This window comes from Odocoileus virginianus, chromosome 24 (genome assembly GCF_023699985.2).
Source record: "Odocoileus virginianus isolate 20LAN1187 ecotype Illinois chromosome 24, Ovbor_1.2, whole genome shotgun sequence".
Taxonomy (NCBI): Eukaryota; Metazoa; Chordata; class Mammalia; order Artiodactyla; family Cervidae; genus Odocoileus; species Odocoileus virginianus.
In genome coordinates, this window is record NC_069697.1 from 2791452 (window position 1) to 2813942 (window position 22491).

At 33.9% G+C, this 22491-nt stretch overlaps 1 non-coding gene across 1 annotated transcript; it reads left to right on the forward strand.

Annotated features, from left to right (window-relative positions):
* The first annotated feature begins 22012 nt into the window (after positions 1 to 22012).
* On the forward strand, positions 22013 to 22119 carry LOC139030996 (U6 spliceosomal RNA). Its single transcript, XR_011483426.1, has one exon. It is a non-coding gene; the product is annotated as a U6 spliceosomal RNA (small nuclear RNA).
* Positions 22120 to 22491: the final 372 nt, after the last annotated feature.

The window sequence follows — 22491 nt, forward strand, 5'->3', positions numbered from 1 at the left end:
TCCTTCGAAATTAGTAACTCCAGTTACAAATATGTTACTTTCAAATTTGCTTCTAAAAATCGTTGGTTGATCTTTAGGTATTAAAAATGTAAAGCTTGGGACCTCCTTGCTGGTCCAGGGACTGACTCCATGGTCTCAGTGCAGGGGGCCTGGGTTCTACCCCTGAGCAGGGAACTAGATCCCACGTGTCACAGCTAAAGATCCCGCATGCTGCAATGAGGATTGAAGACTGCTTGTGCTGCAACTAATACCTAGTGAAGCCAAATAAACAAATAAACATTTTTAAAAATATAAAACTTCAGAAGTTTTAGAATTTGATTCATATGCATCTAGTTCAGAATGTATATAAATGAAACATTTGAATATATTAGAAATAAAATAGATTATAGTCATGAATTTTCCCCCATCTACTATTAACAACTGTTTATAGTTCCGCAGGAGAAGGGATCAGCTATGCACACCAGCATTTTTGGGCTTCCCTGGTGTCTCAACTGGTAAAGAATCCGTCTGCAATATGGGAGACCTGGGTTCCATCTTGGGTTGGGAAGATCCCTTGGAGAAGGGAAACACTACCCACTCCAATATTCCGGCCTAGAGAATTCCATGGACTGTATAGTCCATGGGGTTAAATAGTTTAACATCCATTCTTCTGGTCATTTTCTTATCAATAGTCTATTCTAAGCATGTCAATGTATGGCAGAACTACTACAATATTGTAATTAGCCTCCAATTAAAATAAATAAATTTATATTAAAAAATAAAAGACAAATAAATTTCAAAAAAATTAGTTATTTAAAAATAAAAGCCAGATCAAAGCACACACACAAAAAAATTATCCAAGAAATATATGCATAATATCTTCCTTATGCCTGAAAACCAAGTACTTTTTGACAAGTAGAGTACTGCATTTGTTCATGCATTTGCTCATGTAGTTGGAGGTTCCCCAGCCTTTCACACACCTATTGGTACTTTTTTATAGAAGCAAACTCATGAATTTGTGGTGAATTCTTCTACCTTGAGCCTATTACGTTTATATTTAATATTGATTTTCATTAATGTATGCACACATTGTTTGATTTATTCTGCTTTTCTTCTTAGTTCCACATTATGTTTTGGAGATATAACCATGCTGATACATCAGTTTCATTTCTTTTAATATCCCATAGACCATGTACACTCTATTGACCAATTCTACCGAAGGACATTTTGATTGTTACTCACTTTTGCTCTTTCAAACAATACATGATAAATATACTTCAAGGCCATGGTCCAAATGTTCCTCTTTATATTCCTAAATGCCAAGTTGCTGTATAATGAGGCACATTTTTAATAGAATTATATATTGCTTCACTGCCCCTAAATGAAATACATCATGCCTTTTCCCTAAATAATATTTGGAGGAGAAAGTGCCTAATAACTTTCCCACATCTAGAGAAACATTTGATATTACCAGATGTATTAAATCTGACAGCAGATAAAGGGAGAAAAGATACACATTGTTATTTAAATTTTATTTTCTCTGTTTTCTCAGTTTACTATTTTTTTTTTTTTTTAGGCTTTCTTTACAATTTGGATAAAAATCTTTTATCAGATGTGCCTTTTAAAAATAAATTTTCTCAGTCATCACATTCTCTTGACATTGCCTTTTATAGAACAGCAGTTTTTAGTTTTAATAAAGTACAGTTTATCAATTTTTTCTTTCATGGGTCATGCCATTAGAGTTATATCTAAAAAGTTATCACCATATCTAAGGTCAGCTTGCTTTTCTCCTATGTTAGAAAGAACATATTTACTGTGAAGCCATCTGGACTTGGTACTTTTTGTTTTGGAAGGTTATTAATTTCTTGTTTAATTTATTTAATAGATACAGGCATATTCATTTAGCTTAATTTTTCTTTGAGTTTTGGCAACTGTTTCTTTCAAGGAGTTGATCTGTTTCATCCAAGTTATAAAATCTGTGGGCATACAGTTGTTCATAGTACTTTTTTATCCCTTTAATGTCCATGGGATACATAGTGATGCCCCTATCTCATACTTGATATTTGTAATTTGTGTTATTTCTTTTTCTTGTTTTAGCCTGGATGGAGGCTTATTGATATTATTAATTGTTTCCAGGAAACAGCTTCTGGTTTTATTGATATTCTCTATTGATTGCCTATTTTCAATTTTATTGATTTCTGCTTAATCCTTATTACTTCTTTTCTTCTGCATATTTTTCATTTAACTTACTCTCCTTTTTCTAGTTTTGTAAGGTTAGAATTTGACTGTTGATTTAAGACCTATCTTTTTTTCTATTTTCTTTCAGTGTTACAATTTTTTCATTGCATCCCAAACGTTTTTATAAATTGTGCTTTCATTCTTATTTAGTTCAAAACATTTCTAAATTTATCTTGAGTTTTTTTCTTTGACTCGTGTTATTTGAAAGTATGTTGTTAATTTCCATGTATTTTGTAATATTCAAATTATCTTTCTGATATTGATTTCTAGTTTAATTCCATTGTGAACTTAGAACAGACATTGTATGATTCTATTCTTTTAAATTTGCTGAAATAGTGTTTTTTAATAGACCCTCATTCTTAAGTTTATAGATTGCTGAATATTCCATTTGAGTTTAAGAAGATTATGTATTCTGTTATTGGATGAGTTATTCTATGGGACAGTTTAATTGCTAAGTCATGTCCAATTCTTGTAACTCCATGGACTGTAGCTTACCAGGCTCCTCTGTCCATGAGGTTTTCCAGGCAAGAATACTTGAGTGGGTTGCCATTTCCTTCTCCAGAAGTATTCTATGGATGTGAGTTATATCCAGTTGTTGGATGGTGTTGTTAAGTTCAACTTTGTTCTTTATTTCTCCTTTACTTTTGAAGGATAATTTTACAGGATATAGAATTTTAGTTTCTTTGGGTTTATTTTTGTTTTGTTTTGTTTTTCTTTTCTCTCAGCAGCACTTTAAATATTTCACTTGTTTCCTCCTGATTGAAAAATTTCTGAGTAGAAGTCAGATGCAATCTTATCTTTATTCTAGATAATGTATTTCTGGGGGGGGGGGGTTTCTGGACCTTCAGTTTTCTGTAGTTTTCTGAACTTTCTGGACTTTCTACAATCTGTAGAAAGTGATATGCCCACATGTAGCTTGATAGCATTTATTCTGTGTAGTGTTCTCTTAGCTTCCTAGACTTGCAGTTTGTTGTCTGACATCAGTTTGGGGGAAACATATTCCTATATTTTAAATATTTCTTCTGTTCTTTTTCCTTTTTCTTCTCCTTGTATTCCTATAGTGTGCACATATTTTATAGTTGTTCCACAGGCTATCTGTTTTTATTACTATCCTTTTTTTTTCCAGTTCTGGAAGTTTCAATTGAGACATCTTTAAACTCAGGGTTTCTTTCATTCACTGTGATCAGTCTACTAATAAGCGTATTAAGGACATTCTTCAGTTTTATTATAGTATTTCTTATCTCTAGCATTTATTTTTGGGTCTGTTGTAGGATGTTCATCTCTTTGCTTACATTGTTATTTCTTATTGTATGCTGTTTACTTTATTGTGTGAGTTCATAGCCTATTAATAATTGTTGTCTTAAATTTACACCCTAGTTTCAACATCTCTGTCATATCTGGTTCAGATGTTTGCACTGCCTCTTCAAATTGTGGTTTTTGGACTCAGGTATACTTTGCAATATTTTTCTTGAAAATTAGACATGATCTACCAAGTAAAAGGAAGTGTAATAGATCTTTAGCAATGTGGGAGTGAGGTATTGGGGGAAAAGAACTGTTCTATATTCCTATGATTAGGTTTCAGTCTTTTCAGTAAGCCTGCCATGTCTGGACTGTGAACTTCACAGGTGTTACCCTATTTTTTCTCTTCTTTTAGGGGATATGATGATTAGAGAGAGCTGGAGTTGAATAGATCTCTTCTTCCAGGTGTATTAGACTCTGATAAGACCCCAAAAGGCAAGACACTGGTTAACTAGTTCCTCCTGAGGACATCTCTTGCTAATAAGAATAGAGTGGAATGGTACATGCCAAAATGATTCCTCTATCCTCACCTTACCCAGGTAGAAGGGGATTTTTCTCAGATAACTATACTGTGAGGACATGGTTGATCTCCTTGAGTTAAACATCACAAAATTGTGGGGGAAGATCTCCTGGAGAAGGAAATAGCAACCCACTCCAGTATTCTTACCTGGAAAATCTCAAGGACAGAGGAGCCTGTCAGGCTCCAATCTATGGAGTTGCAAGAATCAGACACAATTTAGCAACTAAACCACCACCATCGCCTCCAAGATTGGGTGTCTCTGGAGTATTTAACTTTCATATTTATCCATATTGAGCCTCCAGCAATTCATTGATTACAGTTCAGATTTTTCTCTATCCTGGCACTTGTTACTTCAATGATTTCCAATGTTGAGTCTCTGCTTCTGAAAATTTACTTCTTGTATGCATATGTCTATTTTTAAAACCTTGGGGCGCAGTTGTCCAAGGTTTTAATAAATCCTAGAAAAGTTGTTGATTTTCATCAGTTTAACTTTTTCCTTGTTAGGATAGAGTGGCAACTTTTAAGATCCTTACCTGTGGAACAGAAATACAAAATTATAGTTTGTTCTGATTTAATTTTTCAAAACAATATGAAAAGGTAAAGACTAAATCTTATGAATGCTTCAGAAAATTCAGGTTTCAAAGTATAGAACTAAAATGTGTGAGATAGAGCATCTTAAATCTACACAAGCATTTATTTCTAAGACATGGTGGTCCTCACATTCTTGTGTTTATGGATTTTATTCCAAGGATAATATTGCATTGGACAGGTATACTGTAGTCAGTGTGGATATGTTACAAATTGTCCAGTACTAATGTATAATGAACTGTTCTTTACCAGATACACTGTGTGTTTACAATACTCAATTAATACATCTGGCTGACTTTAACTGCATCAGCTTTACCACACCAGAAGTGGCATAACTTTCATGTGAGATAATTAGGTTTGTTCAATTTAAACAGACACATTAATGCGGCTCAGCAAGACTCAATTAAAACTGTTTTCAAAGTAAAATCACAATGTGAAGCATTGTGGGTAATGTTATGCAAATTGTCATATTGGCAGAGAAACTGAGTAAGTTTTCTGCAGTGCCTATTGCCACAAAATGAATTTCTCCACTTGGAGTATTAAGGCAAAAACAGCAAGATGCCTGTGTTGTGATTTCTGTCTTTCAGTGCTTATCAAATTGATACAGCTGCCGGCCTTACCAAAAAATTATGTTTTTTTTTTTCCTCACTTTAGTCTTATTTAAGTAATTTTTAAAAGTTTTAAAACTATAACCAGAATAGATATCATTTCACAATTTAAACATAATTTGTCTTCCATTAGAAACAAGCCACAATCAAAGATTCATCTTCTTTATATTGCCTCCATTTTTTAATAAGGGTGCTTATCAAGTAAACAAGTCAGACCACATATGTAACCTTATTGAAATACTTATAATGACCATTCTCTGTAGGTGGCAGCTTTTATTTGTTTGTATAAATGTGTTTATGTGTGACACAACTTGGTGTTTGAAGAAAATATTAATGCCCATATTTGAGTTAAATATATGAATTTTACTGAAACTTTTCCACCATATGCAACAACACTTGCAAGTAGAGTGTAATTTTATATGGACTTAAACATTTATATGACTATTCTAGTAATAGAACAGATACTGATTTTGAATAGAATTTTTTGAAATCTTAATACATTAAAAATTAACTTTAAAATTTTTGCAGTCTGATGTGTGATTACAAAAATTTAATCCTCACTCTCTATGTGTTGTATACCCGTATTCATATGTATAAACATATTTAAATGATTATACATACATGTGCAAACATTACTATATAAATATATATTAAATATGCAGATATGTATTATATAGTATATAAATATATATATATTATACATATATATTCCCCCCATGGGTGAAATTGCCAAATCTTCCCTGCCCTCAGCCCAGTACATAGAACATCTCTTCATTTTTAATACTACAGAGTTTAGATGATATTTTGTATTGTTTTCTTCATTTTCAATTAGTCAAACATATACAAAAATCATGTTCTTCAAGAGACTATTACTGTTCATATTAAATATTAGCACAGAAATTAATTATGGATATGTTGTAATGCTTATCTAACTTCTATATTCTTGAATTATTAACTAATTTTTAAATTAGGCAACATCAATGCGCTGAACTGAACAATATATGCCGTTTTTAGGTCATCAGCAGAAAAAATTATTAGAAATATATAGATGACCATAATATAAAAATGCCTGCAGTGGAAAAGTGAAAGAAAGTGCTGGTTTTGCAGTCGTGTCCAACTCTTTGCCAGCCCAAGGATTGTAGCCCCCCAGGCCCCACTGTCCTTGGGGTTTCCCAGGCAAGAATATGTGAGTGAGTTGCCCTGCCCTTCTCCAGAGGATCTGCTGGACCCAGGGATCAAACCCTTGTCTCCCGCATTGCAAGTGGATTCTTTACTGTGCCAGCCACCAGGAAAGCTCTGGGGGATCACAGTGGGGATGTGGTAAATATACAGAGACCTGGCAAATAGTTTAATGCCTTTCTTTATGGTTTGGATTCTGTGTAGAGACTATGCAACTTTTATATATGAAGGATCTTAAGACAAAATAAAACTTTGAAAAATGGTCCCTAGAAATGTAATAGCATTTTGATATTAAGATGAAATTAGAACACTGGAAGAATTTGGGTGATCTGTGTTTAAAGGAAATAAGTTTACAGAAGAAAAGATTCATACCAGTGGACATGATCTCATTTTTAATATTAAGGTCCAGAAATCTGACAGCACTGATTAATATTTTGAATAGTATATAAAATAGCAAAATTATTCTGCTGAAAGATAATTAGTGCAACAAATAAGGGAAGATTTTATATGATAAAATTTAATAAAATATGATAAAATTTAATTTAAATTGTTGTTATTGTTATTTTTTGTTTGTTTCTAGAAGACATTTTAAAATTTTCTTTTGTTTGTGTATTTTTCTTGCATGTTGAATTTGCATTTCATAATTTTAAACATTTCAATCATGCAGATTTTGTTATTATCAAATAACTCTGTTATCAGATATTTTAATCCTGAATACTGGCAACTTATATTTATTTACATTAAAAAAAAAAACTGGGCTTAAAAATAGATTTGTTGATGCTTCCTCTGTGAGAATCATAAGAGATTTTTCAAGATTGTGTTCTTTTAAAAATACATTCAGTTTTCTAGTGCTTTTCTTCTTAACTTAGGACAAAATTCATTCATTTATTCATCAAATACTTATTGAGCATCTTCCATGTGGCAGAGAATGTTTTATATTGTAGAGATATATCAATAAATATCAGTTACCATAACATAAAAAAATCTGGTCATTTTGGAGCTTACTTTTCAATGTAAATGAAAATATGTTGAATTATTTTTTTTTGTTTGTTTGTTTGGGATTTCCTTTTACAATACTGAGAGTATTCATGAAACCTTCAAAGTCACATAAAGGAGGATGATATCTCATAGGAACTTTATTTTTACCCATTTACTGCTAAGCCTGGAACAGATAGTTTTCTTGTCATCTTCTTGAAAGTTGAATAGATCTTATGGTACACTCATTCATCTATGATAGAGAGAACTTACAGCAAATTAACTTTAAGTTGAGTTCCAAATTTTTACTTAAAACCTTTCTTGGTTTAAAAGTCTTGTCTTTTATTCACAGAGCAACCTTTAAAAACCAAGGCATTTTTTTTTCTTCAGAGAAGCTTTTAAAAATCAAGGTTCTTTTAAAAGTGTCCTATTGATCTATATTTCTGTCTTTGTGCCAGTACCATACTGTCTTGATGACTGTGGCTTTGTAGTAGAGCCTGAAGTCAGGAAGGTTGATTCCTCCAGTTCCATTCTCCTTTGTCAAGATTGCTTTGGCTATTCGAGGTTTTTTTGTATTTCCATACAAATTGTGAAATTATTTGTTCTAGTTCTGTGAAGAATACCGTTGGTAGCTTGATAGGGATTGCATTGAATCTACAGATTGCTTTAGGTAGTATACTCATTTTCACAATATTGATTCTTCCGATCCATGAACACGATATGTTTCTCCATCTGTTTGTGTCCTCTTTGATTTCTTTCATCAGTGTTTTATAGTTTTCTATGTATAGGTCTTTTGTTTCTTTATGTAGATATACTCCTAAGTATTTTATTCTTTTTGTTGCAATGGTGAATGGTATTGTTTCCTTAATTTCTCTTTCTGTTTTCTCATTGTTAGTGTATAGGAATGCAAGGGATTTCTGTGTGTTAATTTTATATCTTGAAACTTCACTATATTCATTGATTAGCTGTAGTAATTTTCTGGTAGAGTCTTCAGGGTTTTCTATGCAGAGGATCATGTCATCTGCAAACAGTGAGACTTTCACTTCTTCTTTTCCTATCTAGATTCCTTTTATTTCTTTTTCTACTCTGATTGCTGTGGCCAACACTTCCAAAGCTATGTTGAATAGTAGTGGTGAGAGTGGGCATCCTTGTCTTGTTCCTGATTTTATGAGAATGCTTTCAATTTTTCACCATTGAGGATAATGTTTGCTGTGGGTTTGTCATATATAGCTTTTATTATGTTGAGGTATGTTCCTTCTATTCCTGCTATCTGGAGAGTTTTTATCATAAATGGATGTTGAATTTTGCCACAGGCTTTTTCTGCATCTATTAAGATAATCATATGGTTTTTATATTTCAATATAGAAAGCCCAGAGATAAATCCACATACCTATGGACACCTTATCTTTGACAAGGAGGCAAGAATATGCAATGAAAAAAAGACAACCTCTTTAACAAATGGTGCTGGGAAAACTGGTCAACCACTTGTAAAAGAATGAAACTAGAACACTTTCTAACACCATACACAAAAATAAACTCAAAATGGATCAAAGATCTACATGTAAGACCAGAAACTATAAAACTCTTAGAGGAGAACATAGGCAAAACACTCTCCGACATAAATCACAGCAGGATCCTCTATGACCCACCTCCGAGAATATTGGAAATAAAAGCAAAAATAAACAAATGGGACCTAATGAAACTTAAAAGCTTTTGCACAACAAAGGAAACTATAAGCCAGGTGAAAAGACATCCTTCAGAATGGGAGAAAATAATAGCAAATGAAGAAACAGACAAAGGATTAGTCTCAAAAATACACAAGCAACTCCTGCAGCTCAATTCCAGAAAAATAAATGACCCAATCAAAATGAGTCAAAGATCTAACCATACATTTCTATAAAGAAGACATACAGATGGCTAACAAACACATGAAAAGAAGCTCAACATCACTCATTATCAAAGAAATGCAAGTCAAAACCTCAATGAGGTACCATTAGCCGCCAGTCAGAATGGCTGCTATCCAAAAGTCTACAAGAAATAAATGCTGGAGAGGGTGTGGAGAAAAGAGAACCCTCTTACACTGTTGGTGGGAATGCAAACTAGTACAGCCATTATGGAGAACAGTGTGGAGATTCCTTAAAAAACTGAAATTAGAACTGACAAATGACCCAGCAATCCCATTCCTGGGCATACACTGAGGAAACCAGATCTGAAAGAGACACGTGTACCCCAATGTTCATCACAGCACTGTTTATAATAGCCAGGACAGGGAAGCAACCCAGATGCCCATCAGCAGACGAATGGATAAGGAAGCGGTGGTACATATACACTATGGAATATTACTCAGCCATTAAAAAGAATTCATTTGAATCAGTTCTAATGAGATGGATGAAACTGGAGCCCATTATACAGAGTGAAGTAAGCCAAAAAGATAAACACCAATACAGTATATTAATGCATATATATGGAATTTTAAAAGACGGTTACAATAACCCTATGTGCAAAACAGAAAAAGAGATAAAGATGTACAGAACAGACTTTTAGACTCTGTGGGAGAAGGCGAGGGTGGGATGTTCTGAGAGAACAGCACTGAAACAAGTATACTATCAAGGGTGAAACAGATCACCAGCCCAGGTTGGATGCATAAAGTAAGTGCTCGGGGCTGGTGCACTGCGAAGACCCAGAGGGATGTGATGGATAGGGAGGCGGGAGGCGGGGAACGGGATGGGGAACACATGTAAATCCATGGCTGATTCATGTCAAGGTATGGCAAAAACCACTACAATATTGTAAAGTAATTAGCTTCCAACTAATAAAAAAAAAATGGAAAAAAAATTAAAACACATACACACACAAATGTGCCCTAAATGTGGCTATACATTATGTTTTCATTTTGGTTTCTTGCTCCCTCTTTGCTATATGTCACATTTTAATGTCACATTTCTGAGAAAATTAAGATTTGACAATTATACATTAGAATAATATATACAATATTGATTTACTTATATCCCCTTTCTGTACCTTTATATCTTATTACCAAATTCAAATTTTTCTTCTAAAAAGAATAGTATAAAGTTTCTATTATATGAATGATTCTGTGATTTCTAACCAAAGAGAATCAGAATGCTGTTTAGAAAGCTTTCAGGTTACTCATGGGGGCATAAACTAATTTATAAATTAAAAAACAGTGATGCTATATAATGCACATTTGAAAGTATGTGGTTTTCATTTTCTTTTGACCAAAACATCTCCATTTACAAATTAACTTCCTATTAAATCTGCTTTTGCTAATGGTTTATTTTAATAATCAGTATTTAAAGTCTTATTTAAGTTCTGCATTTAAGCTATTCTAACATAGCTCTAAAAGTAAATGCTGTTAGTATCAAACCATACGATACTCAGAAAAGACTGTAATTTTTAAAAAATTATAATTTTAAATACTTTTCATATAAAACAATTGGAACATAATATGTGCCTTTGCTTGCAAAGCAGAAATTAAATGGACCTTATTAATCTAAAGAAAATTGTAGTTTAAATGTTTTCTTATTTTATGCAGAATAAGTATAAATGATATATTTATTTGGTGATAATTATCTGATTTTCCAGTTATATAAAGTATGCATGCATTTGTGTATATTTAATATAGTTGCCTTAGAACTTAACAGAAGCAATTTACTATTTGTGTAAAATTTATTTTCATTATTAATTAGAACTCTGAAAATCTGATACAATATTGTGCCTTGGGAATAAATATTTTTCACTTACACTGCAAGTAAGTATGTAAGCTGAAATTCTATATAAAAACTAGTCAAAAGTTTTCCCTTTCCTGTAGACACATACAAAATACACTTAAGTTTGAAATGATAGGTCTGCTCACTGGGAGAGAGAATTTAAGACTTTCCTTTATTTGTCTGTGCTTTGGCTTGAAGAAACATCTTATACCACTTTAAACTTGACTACAAAGTGTTTTATAAGCTTCTTTACAGACTTTGCAAGTTATTGAGGTTAATGGTCAATGCAATTGCTATCTCTTATGCAATAAACTGCTTTATTTTGCCTGTGAGTTCTCTAAGAAGTAACACAAGCATAAAGGGTATATTCAGAATACATGAAATATAATCCTATTAGAGTAGTCAACTAAATTACAGAATCTCTGAAGCAAAAAAGCTGCCAACTCTGTAAAATAATGGTTTTTCTTTTCTTGAATGAAGTGAAATGATAAAGCTGCTGATTTCAATAAAAGAATTGGAGCCAAAAAGTAAGAGTAATACAAAATGAGCCTAATAAAATTGGAATGACAGTACACAAAATCTATTTGATGATTGCATTGAAGGAAAAGAAAAGAGGTGATCAAAATGGCTATGAATACTGTTACTCATTTTTAAAAAGAATAAACTAAGAAAAACAGCAGTAGAGATAAGCTACTGCCTCACTCAAGTTTGCTATCCCAAACCACCTGTTATAGTGTCATCACTGTATTTATCATAGTCAAAGTCTTGTTCATTAAAAATAGTAATGTTTCTAGGCACTGGAAACTAGATTGCTAACTAGAGACCTAAAATACACTGCTAAGTCATGTTACTGATAATATATTTAATAATGGTGGCTTACATGACTTTTAATTTTATTTTATAACTTGGATAGTCATTCATATTGTAGTTGGAGCCTCTACAAGTTTTACATACTTGGTATATTGCAATACTTGCTATTTAATCCTTATCAGTCTCTTCATTCTATTTTTAACCTTTTCCCTAATACTTTTCCCACAAGTAAAAGCTATAAATTCCTATATATATATATATATATATATATATATATATATATATATTCATATTCGGTGGCTAAGTAATTTTGATAGATGAAATTAATTAAGTCAAGAAAGGAACAGACAGAAGCAAGTTTTGAAAGCATTCTGCTTTTACCAACCTCCTTTCTACTGATGTATTTTGTTCTGGTTCAAACTTGCAAAAACTCAAAGATGGTTAAGTATTTTACTCTTCATTAATGTGGATAGCAATATGAGGAAAGTCTCTTAGCATACAATATATGTACCCACTCCAGTACTCTTGCCTGGAGAATCCCAGGGATGGGGGAGCCTGGTGGGCTGCCGTCTATGGGGTGGCACAGAGTGGGACACGACTGAAGTGACCTAGCAGCAGCAGCAGCAGCAGCAGTACACTTTGACTACCTAATATGTGCCATGAGCTGAGGATAGAAAGTTGGATATACCAGAAGTCCTCACCCTCAAGGAAATCATATTAATATACCGAAACACATTGCCATTTACTTGTTGCCAGGCAATGTTAGATATACATATCTCACTGCACTCAGTAAAATATATGCTAAAATCCCTGTTTTATAGATTAAGTAAATATTATGTGAACATGAAAACCAATATAAATAAACAAAATAAACACTAGAATAATGTATGTCAAATGCTATCTAAGAGCAAAGGAAGAGTTGATTCCTTATTTAATACAAAACTTCACCAAGGCATTCAAGCATTAGCACTGAAATATGGTCTTTTCAGGGCTTCCCTGGTGGCTCAGTGATGAAGAATCTGCTTGCCAATGCAGGAGACATGGGTTTGATCTCTGGTCTGTGAAGATCCTACATTCCCTGGAGCAACTAAGCCTGTGGGTCACAACTACTGAGCCCACGTGCTCTAGGGTCCAGGAGCCACAGCTACTGAAGGCTGTGCACTCCAGAACGTGTGCTCTGTAAAGGAGAAGCCATGCACTTAGAAGACCGTGTGCCTCAACCAGAGAAAGCCAGTGCAGCAGTCAGGACCCAGCATAGCCAAACATAAAGTAAATCAATCAATAAAAATTCAAACACGGTCTTTTCAGATGAGCCAACAAGGAAAATAGTTTGAATATAATACAGTAGTTATCTATTTCTGCTGAAAAACACATTTACTATTTCGCTGTTTCGGTAGGTCAGGAATCTGGGCATAGCTTGTCTGGGTCTTCTTTATGATTGTTTATTACTTTTGTGGGGGAGGGTCTTTAGAATTCACAAAGCTGCAATTTAAGGTACTGGCCAGGACCACAGTCTCCTCTGATGCCTAAATGAGGGAGAGCCAGGGGAGAGTGCTGAGATTCCTGACCGAATAAAACTCCTTGTGATTTTAAGGCTGAGGTGTTTGCTTTCTTAAGGGCTGCTGACCGGAGAGCATTCCTAGCTCCTAGAAGCTGCCCACAGTTCCTCTGGTATGTGAGTGCCCTCCACATATCCCTCAAAGCCAGCAAGGGAGAGAGATTCCTGTAAGGTGGGCATTGCAGTCTAACCAGTCACAGCATCACACATATCTTGTCATCTTCACCATACTCTGTTGGTGAGAAGCAAGTCATGGATCTCACCACATTCGAAGTTAGGGAATCATACAAGGACATGAACGTGAGGAGAGATGGTCACGAGAGTCACTCTGGAAGTTGATCTGCCACAGATGGTATTAAATAAAGAAGATGACCTCTAAGTGAAGTACAAAGAGCAAATAGATAAGTAGAGAAACAGGTGGGAAGAACCGAGACTTAAATTTGCCTTAGAAGAGGGTACTCGATTATATTTCTGGTAATCTTGAATCTTTCTTGTTTCAAAATACAAAATTATAGGAACACTCCAAGGGATTGGTATAATAATAGCAATAGCAGTTGTCGCTTTGCTAATATTATACGTTACAAGTGTTGTTGAGTTTATATATGTAGCTCCCAAATTTAGAAAATAAAAATAGAATTTCTCTTAATTTTGAATTCAGATAAAAATGTTTAAAAAGTGCATATATATACATATATTAATATTTTTATTAGTGTCTAATGTAACTATTCTCAAAAATTTGTAGCATACTTATACTAAAATATCATTCATTATTTATCTGAAATTCAAATTTAACAACTATTAACTCTGTTCTAATTAACAGCTCTAGTTATATGTGTGATACCTTACTTATTAATATGAGGTACTTATTAGTAACATCATCATCATTTTCATCAACAAAGTACAGGGTTTTAAAGTGTTAAGACAGGCATTCAACTACAGTTTTAACACAAAAGAGACTGCTGTTTTGACCTTTATAATATACTGCTTTTCAGTTTAAAATAATATTGCTTAGTGTTTATTTCAATCAATAACCTAACATTTACTCAGTGAGCTAAAATCTAAGAACAATATCTTAAGGGGAAGAATTAGAAACTAAATATACTTACCAGACACACTGTTAAACAAATGGCAATGATTAAATTTGGGAGGTGGAAAATCTATACAAAAACAGCTATTGCTGTGTCCTTTCAGCAGTGGCAGATTTGAGAAACAGGAATCCAACGGGGAGAAAATGAGGGATGTGGGTGGAATCCTGCTGCAATAAAGAGATTACTATATGTAAAATTCTTTAGAATCCTTTGGTTATTTTATTGCTAGTTCCCCATTTTGTAAAGCTATCAAATCTGTGCTGGATTCAGCTTCAGCAAAGACTTCTTTCCAACTTGACTTTTATTCTTCTACTGGGTATTCCTTTAATATTTTTATAATCTAGCAAATTCTCTCTTTCTTTCCCTGCAGGAGAATGGAAGCTGGTATAAGCATCCAAAATAAACAAGTCATTTGAGTCAAAATGAGTCATTTCTCCTGAGAAGACATTGCATTCTCCATGTCTAGTAACCTTATCAACACTGTCTTTTGTTTGGAGGCCTGAGATGTATATTACAAAGTGCTTCTGGATCAAATTATCACTGTCATTAAGATGGAAAGATTTAAACATGTTCAAAAAGCATGCACAGTGGAAACAGCCATAGAAGGAAAAAGGAAGGGGAGGAAGGGAGTTTAGAATTGATGGTTGAATGTTATGTCAGGCTTTTCTAGTCATCACAATCACAGTAGATCACATCAGCTCTTACTAACTAGAACACAGCTGTTACAGAATATATTGAATATACTTTTATATTGGCTCCAATATCTCTCCCTTCTTTCATCTTATTTCAACTTCCTGGCCCTTCATTTTTAGCCAAAGAGTAAAACATGGGGCAGAAAATGGTCAATTGCCTTTTTACTTCAACATTTTCCGAAGAAAACAAGCAAATTGGATTTTTACATATGCCTGTTGAAATAGATTAAGCTATATTTTGGAAATACAAAGCCTCTGAATTTCTGTTGCTTAATGCAATCAAAATGTATTTTCTCTTAATTTATGTTCCCAAAATAAGTGGCAGGAAGTTCTACTGTCTATACAGTTAATCCTTGAGTAACTTAGAGGTTAGAGGCACTATCCTCTTTGTAGTTGAAAATTTAAGAATAATTTTGAGTCAGCCCTCCATATCTGCTATTTTTTAAATCCAAGGTCCCAAATCCATGGGTTCAACCAACCAGGGGTTGTGTAGTATTGTAGTATTTACCACTGAAAAAAAAAAAAATAGGTATCAGTGGACTCGTACAGTTCAAACCCATGTTCCTCAAGGGTCAACTGTACCATGAACAGATCCAGGTAACAAGAGACTGCATCTTAGGAAAGGAAAGTTTAGAGTCACATATCCATGCATGGATTCTTAAAGTCCCTACCCAGGAGTGACACAAGTCAATTTTGTTCCATTACACTGAGAACAGAAAAGTTCAATTCTACTATTGGCCTAGAAGGTGAAGCAGAAATTTTTTGTGAAAAGCAATAATGATTATTGGTTAAAGTTGTGAACAATCTTAATTTAAAAGACCCTTTCAAAGAGATCACCTTATTGAATGTTTATAGAAGATTCAAAAAGCAGATGGATCAATATTTGTTCCTGGAAATTAAAGAAAACACCTAGTTAGAAAGGCATAACATTGGTAGTGCTAGAGATATATTATGAGTACATCTCCATAATTTTATCAAATATTTCCTAAAGAAAACCAAAATAAGTGGATCTCTTGATATATCAGTAATATGTACATTTTTTCCACTAATCAGAATAAATTTCTTGAAAGAGGGTCTTCATGCAGATTATTTAAGAAAATAAAAAGCATGTAATTAATGTATTTCCTTAACTCCTTTCACCCTTCTTATTCTTAGGGCAATCAAATCACAACTGTCATCATCTGAAGGCTTTATGAGAAGTATATGAATATTCACTTCATATATGATTATCAACTTGCATTCAAAAAAATCAAAGTGTTTATGAATGCCTGAATGTTTTCTTCATCATGAACCTAAGCTGATATCACTGGGTATACTTTTTATGTGAAGTAATTCTGAAAATTCAGCCATAGATAAAAGGTACACAGTTTTCATAAATCTTTGTATATGACATATCAAATATGCAAAATACAGAGTAAATTGAAACACAGCCACAATTTGAAGGGATTGAATTATGTGAATTTAAGTGTGACTATCACAGAATTACATGATTTTATTGTTCTACTTTTCCTTCCTCCTTACCCACTGCTTATAAAAGAAACAGATTATTAGAAAAAAAAAATAATTTAGTAGCTTCATCCTACAGTATTTCGACTCAATTCTTATCAACAACTATTGTTAAACCAACATATCTTACATGGCACCTTACCAGGCATTAAGAAAATGTAACGTCAAAAATTTATACAGTTAATTTCTGCCCTTGGGTGTGTTTTACTTTGTTTTGCCCCATGTTCCTATGGTCACTCTTTGGGGATTGTTACTCTTCTTTTTTATGGCAATTAATTACTGCATAGAGTGGGAAAGACCAGTAGAACGCAAGATGGACCTTTGTTCTGTGAGACTGGTTTCAACAGAAAAGCTTGTTGTGATTTTCTAGGATGTTGAATGGAGTAAATCATCTCCTTTCTGGATCTCAAAGTCATAATGCTACGAAAGAAGGACTAGAAAGTGCAGTGATAGCACTCTCTCTAGGGCAGAAAGAAGAGAAAAAAGGAGATTGTGAGCTTGTTTTAACAACGGGTGATGGAGGTAATAAGTACAGGTGGGATTTGGGGATTGACCTTAATTCTGAAAAGCCTCAAGAGGCCACTGAAATTGTATACAGTTCTGGGTTTATTTTTTTTATTATTTCTTTGGAATTTTGTTCTATAACCCATAGCCTTGACCTGTCACATAAAAGCATGTTTAAAAGGAAGAAAAACAAAAATAAAAAGATTATGTCAGCAATTTTGTGCTTAGTTTTCTGGAATATAAGTGAAAAATGTGCAAAAACTCTCAATTTATGTAAGCAAATAGCATTTCAGTCAATATAAGAGATGTTGCTGTGTTTGATTAGATAGAGGAAGGATCTCTACTTGATTATTTTCCTTTGATATCATTTGTTATTAGTTTTTTTAAAAGTGTGTTTGCTTTCTTTAAGCTTAAATTTGTAAATATAGAACAAGATAAGAATACAAAAAATAAAAAAAAACAATTTTCTTAATTAAAAATTCCAACTAATTGAATGTGTATCTCCTCCTCACTACTTGAAATGTTGTAGAAGGAAAGATAAGATTTGAAATGCAGGTACTTATATATCAAATATTAAATTTGCATAAAAAGTCAAAACTATTGAGTATTCAAAACATCCAGTAATAGTGGTATATACATATCACTACAAGAGGTAAAGAGACTGACCAACAGAAGTTCTGACAGAGGGCAAATTAATACTAGAAGAATGAAAAGATTACAAGCCATGACTTTATGGCATGTTACAGAAATGAGATATTTAGCTGCTATGAATATATTTTCTTTATTTGATAATTTCAGTTTATATATTTACTGTCTTCTTCTTTGTCATTTTCATCTTCTTCCTGCTCCCTCTGCCTCTTCCCTTTTTTTCTCATTATTAATATAAAGATTGCCATTTGTATTTAGTGTTATAATTTAGTCCTTAGGTTATTAAAAGTAGAACTGTTGCTATTTTAGAGATCAATTAACATCATTTGAACATGTCACTGTTAATGTGGTGGTGAAGTGTGGGGAGGAGAAATTTTCTATAATTCTCTGATTAAGTCACAATCTCTTGAGACTGTGTTTCAGGAATGTAGCCTTCACAACTGTTTCTGTGGCTTCCCTCACAGCTCAGTTGAAAAAGAATCTGCCTGCAATGCAGGAGACCTGGGTTTGATCTCCCTCAGGAAGATTCCCTGGAGAAGGAAATGGAAACCCACTCCAGTATGCTTGCCTAGAGAATCCCATGGACAGAGGAGCCTGGCGGGTTATAGTATCTGGGGTCGCAAAAAGCCAGACACAACTTAGCAACTAAACCACCACCATAGGAGTCTTACTTTTTTATCCCTTTCCATCACTCCTCTCTTAGTTGCAATATTCCTAACCCATTGACTTTAATCTCTCTCCGTTGCTGATTATGGGGTTTCTTTCCTCTTAGTTGAGTCAGGAAGACTGTCGCAAGTTAGAGTAGGACTGGAGTTTCTTACCCTATGTGGGACGGGTTTCCAGTATCGCCCATGGTGGCATCTTTCCCCTGAAAAGTAGACCTTTACTACTTTACTGGGAGGTTTTCACACTGGCTCCTCCCGTCCCATTGCCAGGGCCACAAGAGGGACCATCCTTGAATCCTGGTGGTGAGAATCTAGTGGTATTCCTGGGGGTAAACTAATGAAAGTGTGGGGCCCAGCTGTGATTGTTGACCCAGGATTTGCCCAGTTGCACACTGATCTATACTCAGCTCCCAAGAATTAGTCAAACTTACTATTAAGTACTTGTCCACTGTTCCTCTCAGCTTATGGTGCCCAGAAGATTCTGCTCCATATAAGCAAATCTTGGAAATTAGAACTCTCTGGATGTGCCTCTCTCTCCAGAGTTCATGGTTGCTCTTTGTTCTATGACCTTAGCTCTCTGATGGGTCCAAGAAGAATTTATTATTATTATTATTGACTAGCTTTTTCTTGTTATAAGGACAAGGAGTGGTAATCTCCAAACTTTATATATCAGAGCTGAAGTGACTATCTTCATCTTTTAAAAGAGAACTAAAAATATCACTTGGAAAAGATTCAGTATTAAATTTGCAAATGAAAATAATAATTTGGTTTTATAAATTATTAAATGTTATGAAAGAGTTTGATACTCTTACAGACTTAAGTTAAAATATTTTAGCGATTGTTAACCTTCCCTTTTATCCTTCACACTCAAAGTGAATGAATAAGTACCTATGTTTTTGTTTCTTCCTTACACAAGATGACTGCTTTACTTAAACTATTTAGCCAATATCTTTTTAGTATAGACTTTTATCTTGCCTTTAAATATCCATCAGAAACTGTGAACATTCTTCGTTCACTTTTTTAATGCCTGTTTTGAAACTACCAGAAACAACACTTTGGAATCATAAAAATCAATAAGCCTTTTGATCTAACTCTTTCCAATGTCACTTCCCCATCTGGAATTCTGGATGCCATTTGGATTCTTCCGGCTGATGGTACTTCTTTTATACACATACTTTTTGCTTCTGTTACTTGAGGTGATGATTGCTCCAGATCAGCTTGTCAGTGTTCTTTTTTATTTGGTCAGCAGGACAGCTGTTCTTTTCTTAGAACACTGGAAATATTTCTCGACTTTATAGAAATATGATGCTTTATGATGCTTGCTGTAAATTTGAACATAGCATTGTGGCAAGAAAACCAATAAGAGTTAATTAGTGCTGATTAGCATGGTAAAGTAGACAGGTTGTAGAACCCAGATCCAGGAAACGGGCTGTGTATCTGGACAAAGAGTGCACCTCTGGAACTCTAGTCCATGCTATCAATAATAGTGTTCAGTTTGAAAGTTCTCTAAGATTATTTTGCAAATACCTGTTGAAAAGTAACTCTGCCAGATACCTCTCTAAAGACAGTATTCTGTGATAAAGAACAACGGTAAGTTTCCTGAGATAAATCATAGAAAAAGATGGTTAACAATAAATAAGAAAAAAAAATAATAAATGAAGACAGAAAAACTTCAAGTGGTGATGCATATTCTACAAAAGATTAAAGTAAGATGATTTGATAGATTTGTTGGGTGGTACTTCAGATGAGGTGATTGTGTGTGTGTGTGTGTGTGTGTGTTAATTGCACAGTCGTGTCTAACTTTTTGCAACATAATGGACTGTAGTCTGCCAGGCTCCTCTGTCCAGGGAGTTCTCCAGGCAAGAATAGAGTGGGTTGTCATGCCCTTCTCCAGGGATGAGGTGATTAGTAGGAGTCAGCCATCAAAGGTAAAAGAAACACTAATGCAAGTTCCTAAAATAGGAATAAGTTCAGCAAAATTTAGACTCCCAGGAGAATATTAGGTTTTCTAGAAGGTATAGAGCAACAGAGACACATTATAAATTGAAAAACAGAGAAATCAAGGTCTGACTATGTAAGAATCTATAAGTTAGGTAGGGGAGTTCAGGTTCTATTGAAAGAATAATCAGAAGCCATTGACAAATATCCTTTTAACTCCATGATAATAGTACTGCTTCTTGAAACAAAGCTCACCTTCATTCTTTGAAAATATGGAGGTTAAAATATTCTTATGTAAAAACAAAATAACAAAGCTACATTATGTCTGTGAAATGACTTCTGGTATTTTAATACATTTATTTAAATTTATTATCTCACCTGCAACTTATAATCTTGAGAAGACATCTTCAAATAAGAAAGTAAATTTGAAGGTATATCTGTGTAAGGGTTTGTATAGTTATATAATCTTGGTTAGAAATTAATTGTTTCACTCTTATTTTCTACATGAGAAAAGTTAGCTCATGATTTTTAACAGATGTGTCATAAATTATTGAGTCAAGCAGTGTCTGATATAGGATCCAAGCCTTAGTTTTCAAGTACTCATCTTTTTATAAAAGCAACATATTTTATCTGTGTAAGATGTAAATCCACACATATATATCTTTCTGTGAAAAGTTGATGCTTCCTTCAACTTTTCCCCATTTGTTATGGATTGACTCAACTCTCAAAACTGTTTTCTTTGCTTTTACAGACATTTTTCTTTATTATTGATTTTGTTATAAAACAGATCTATGAATTTTTTTCCTTCTTCTGGGTTTTCTTTTTTTCCTGCTAGGGTCATCTTATATAACAGTGCTATGAGAGCTATATGTTTTATGTATTTTTCCAAGTTTCGTAAGTAATTACATTTTCCCTTCAAGGAAACTGTTTATTTCTTTTATATATTTGAGAATTCTAACTTTTGTAATGCTTGATATCTAATGCTTGATATCCTTTGTAATTTTTCTTTCATAAAGGCATAATAATTTATGCAACATTTGTGCTCATTCCTTATTCCTCATGAAAACTGCACACGTTAATTGATTTAATTCATTAACTATTTATGGTTGCTTACCAGGTGTCAGACACTTGGTAGGTATGAGAAAATAATAGAAAACAACATGACTGAAACTTCAAATCATGGATTTGACTACACTTAAAAAGAATTTTCAAGAAACTTTGTGAATTGCATTCTGGAGCAGAGTTAAGGCTGTGGCATGATGAATGAAGTTTGCCTTAAACAAAAGAGAAAGCAAAACTTTAAATTAAAAAACCTGAATATTTGGTGCAAATTTTTAAGCCTCCTAACATTGTGTCTCTAGCCACAGTTGCAAGTTGTCTTTAGACCCTGATCAACACCCTTGACAGCGGGCAGAGCTGATCTAAGACAAAAAGTTCAGGTGAAGATCTGGGGAGAAAGCCAATAGGGTCCCTCTAGTGTATGTATGTGCTCGCTTCGGCAGCACATGTACTAAAATTGGAACGATACAGGGAAGACTAGCATGGCCCCTGAGCAAGGATGACATGCAAATTCGTGAAGCGTTCCATATTTTTTGGAGAAGGGCATGGCAACTCACTCCAGTATTCTTGCCTGGAGAATCCACATGGACAGAGGAGCCTGATGGGCTACAGTCCATGGGGTCGCAAAGAGTCAGACATGACTAAGTGACTAAACACAGTGTATGTATGCTGATAAGAGATCCCTTTTCTCTTCTTCATGATGCTGCAGACTTGATGTTAAATACAGACATTTCTTTATAGTTAAAACATGACAACCCTTCCATTTTTCACTACATTAGAAAATGATGTCCTTTACAGAAAAATTCTGTCATGTCTTCCTCAAGTGGTGAAAAAAAAAGGGGGGGAGGGAGTCCAGTAAGTTTTGCTAAATAATTGCTAAGATAAAGATCAGAATAAGGATAGAAC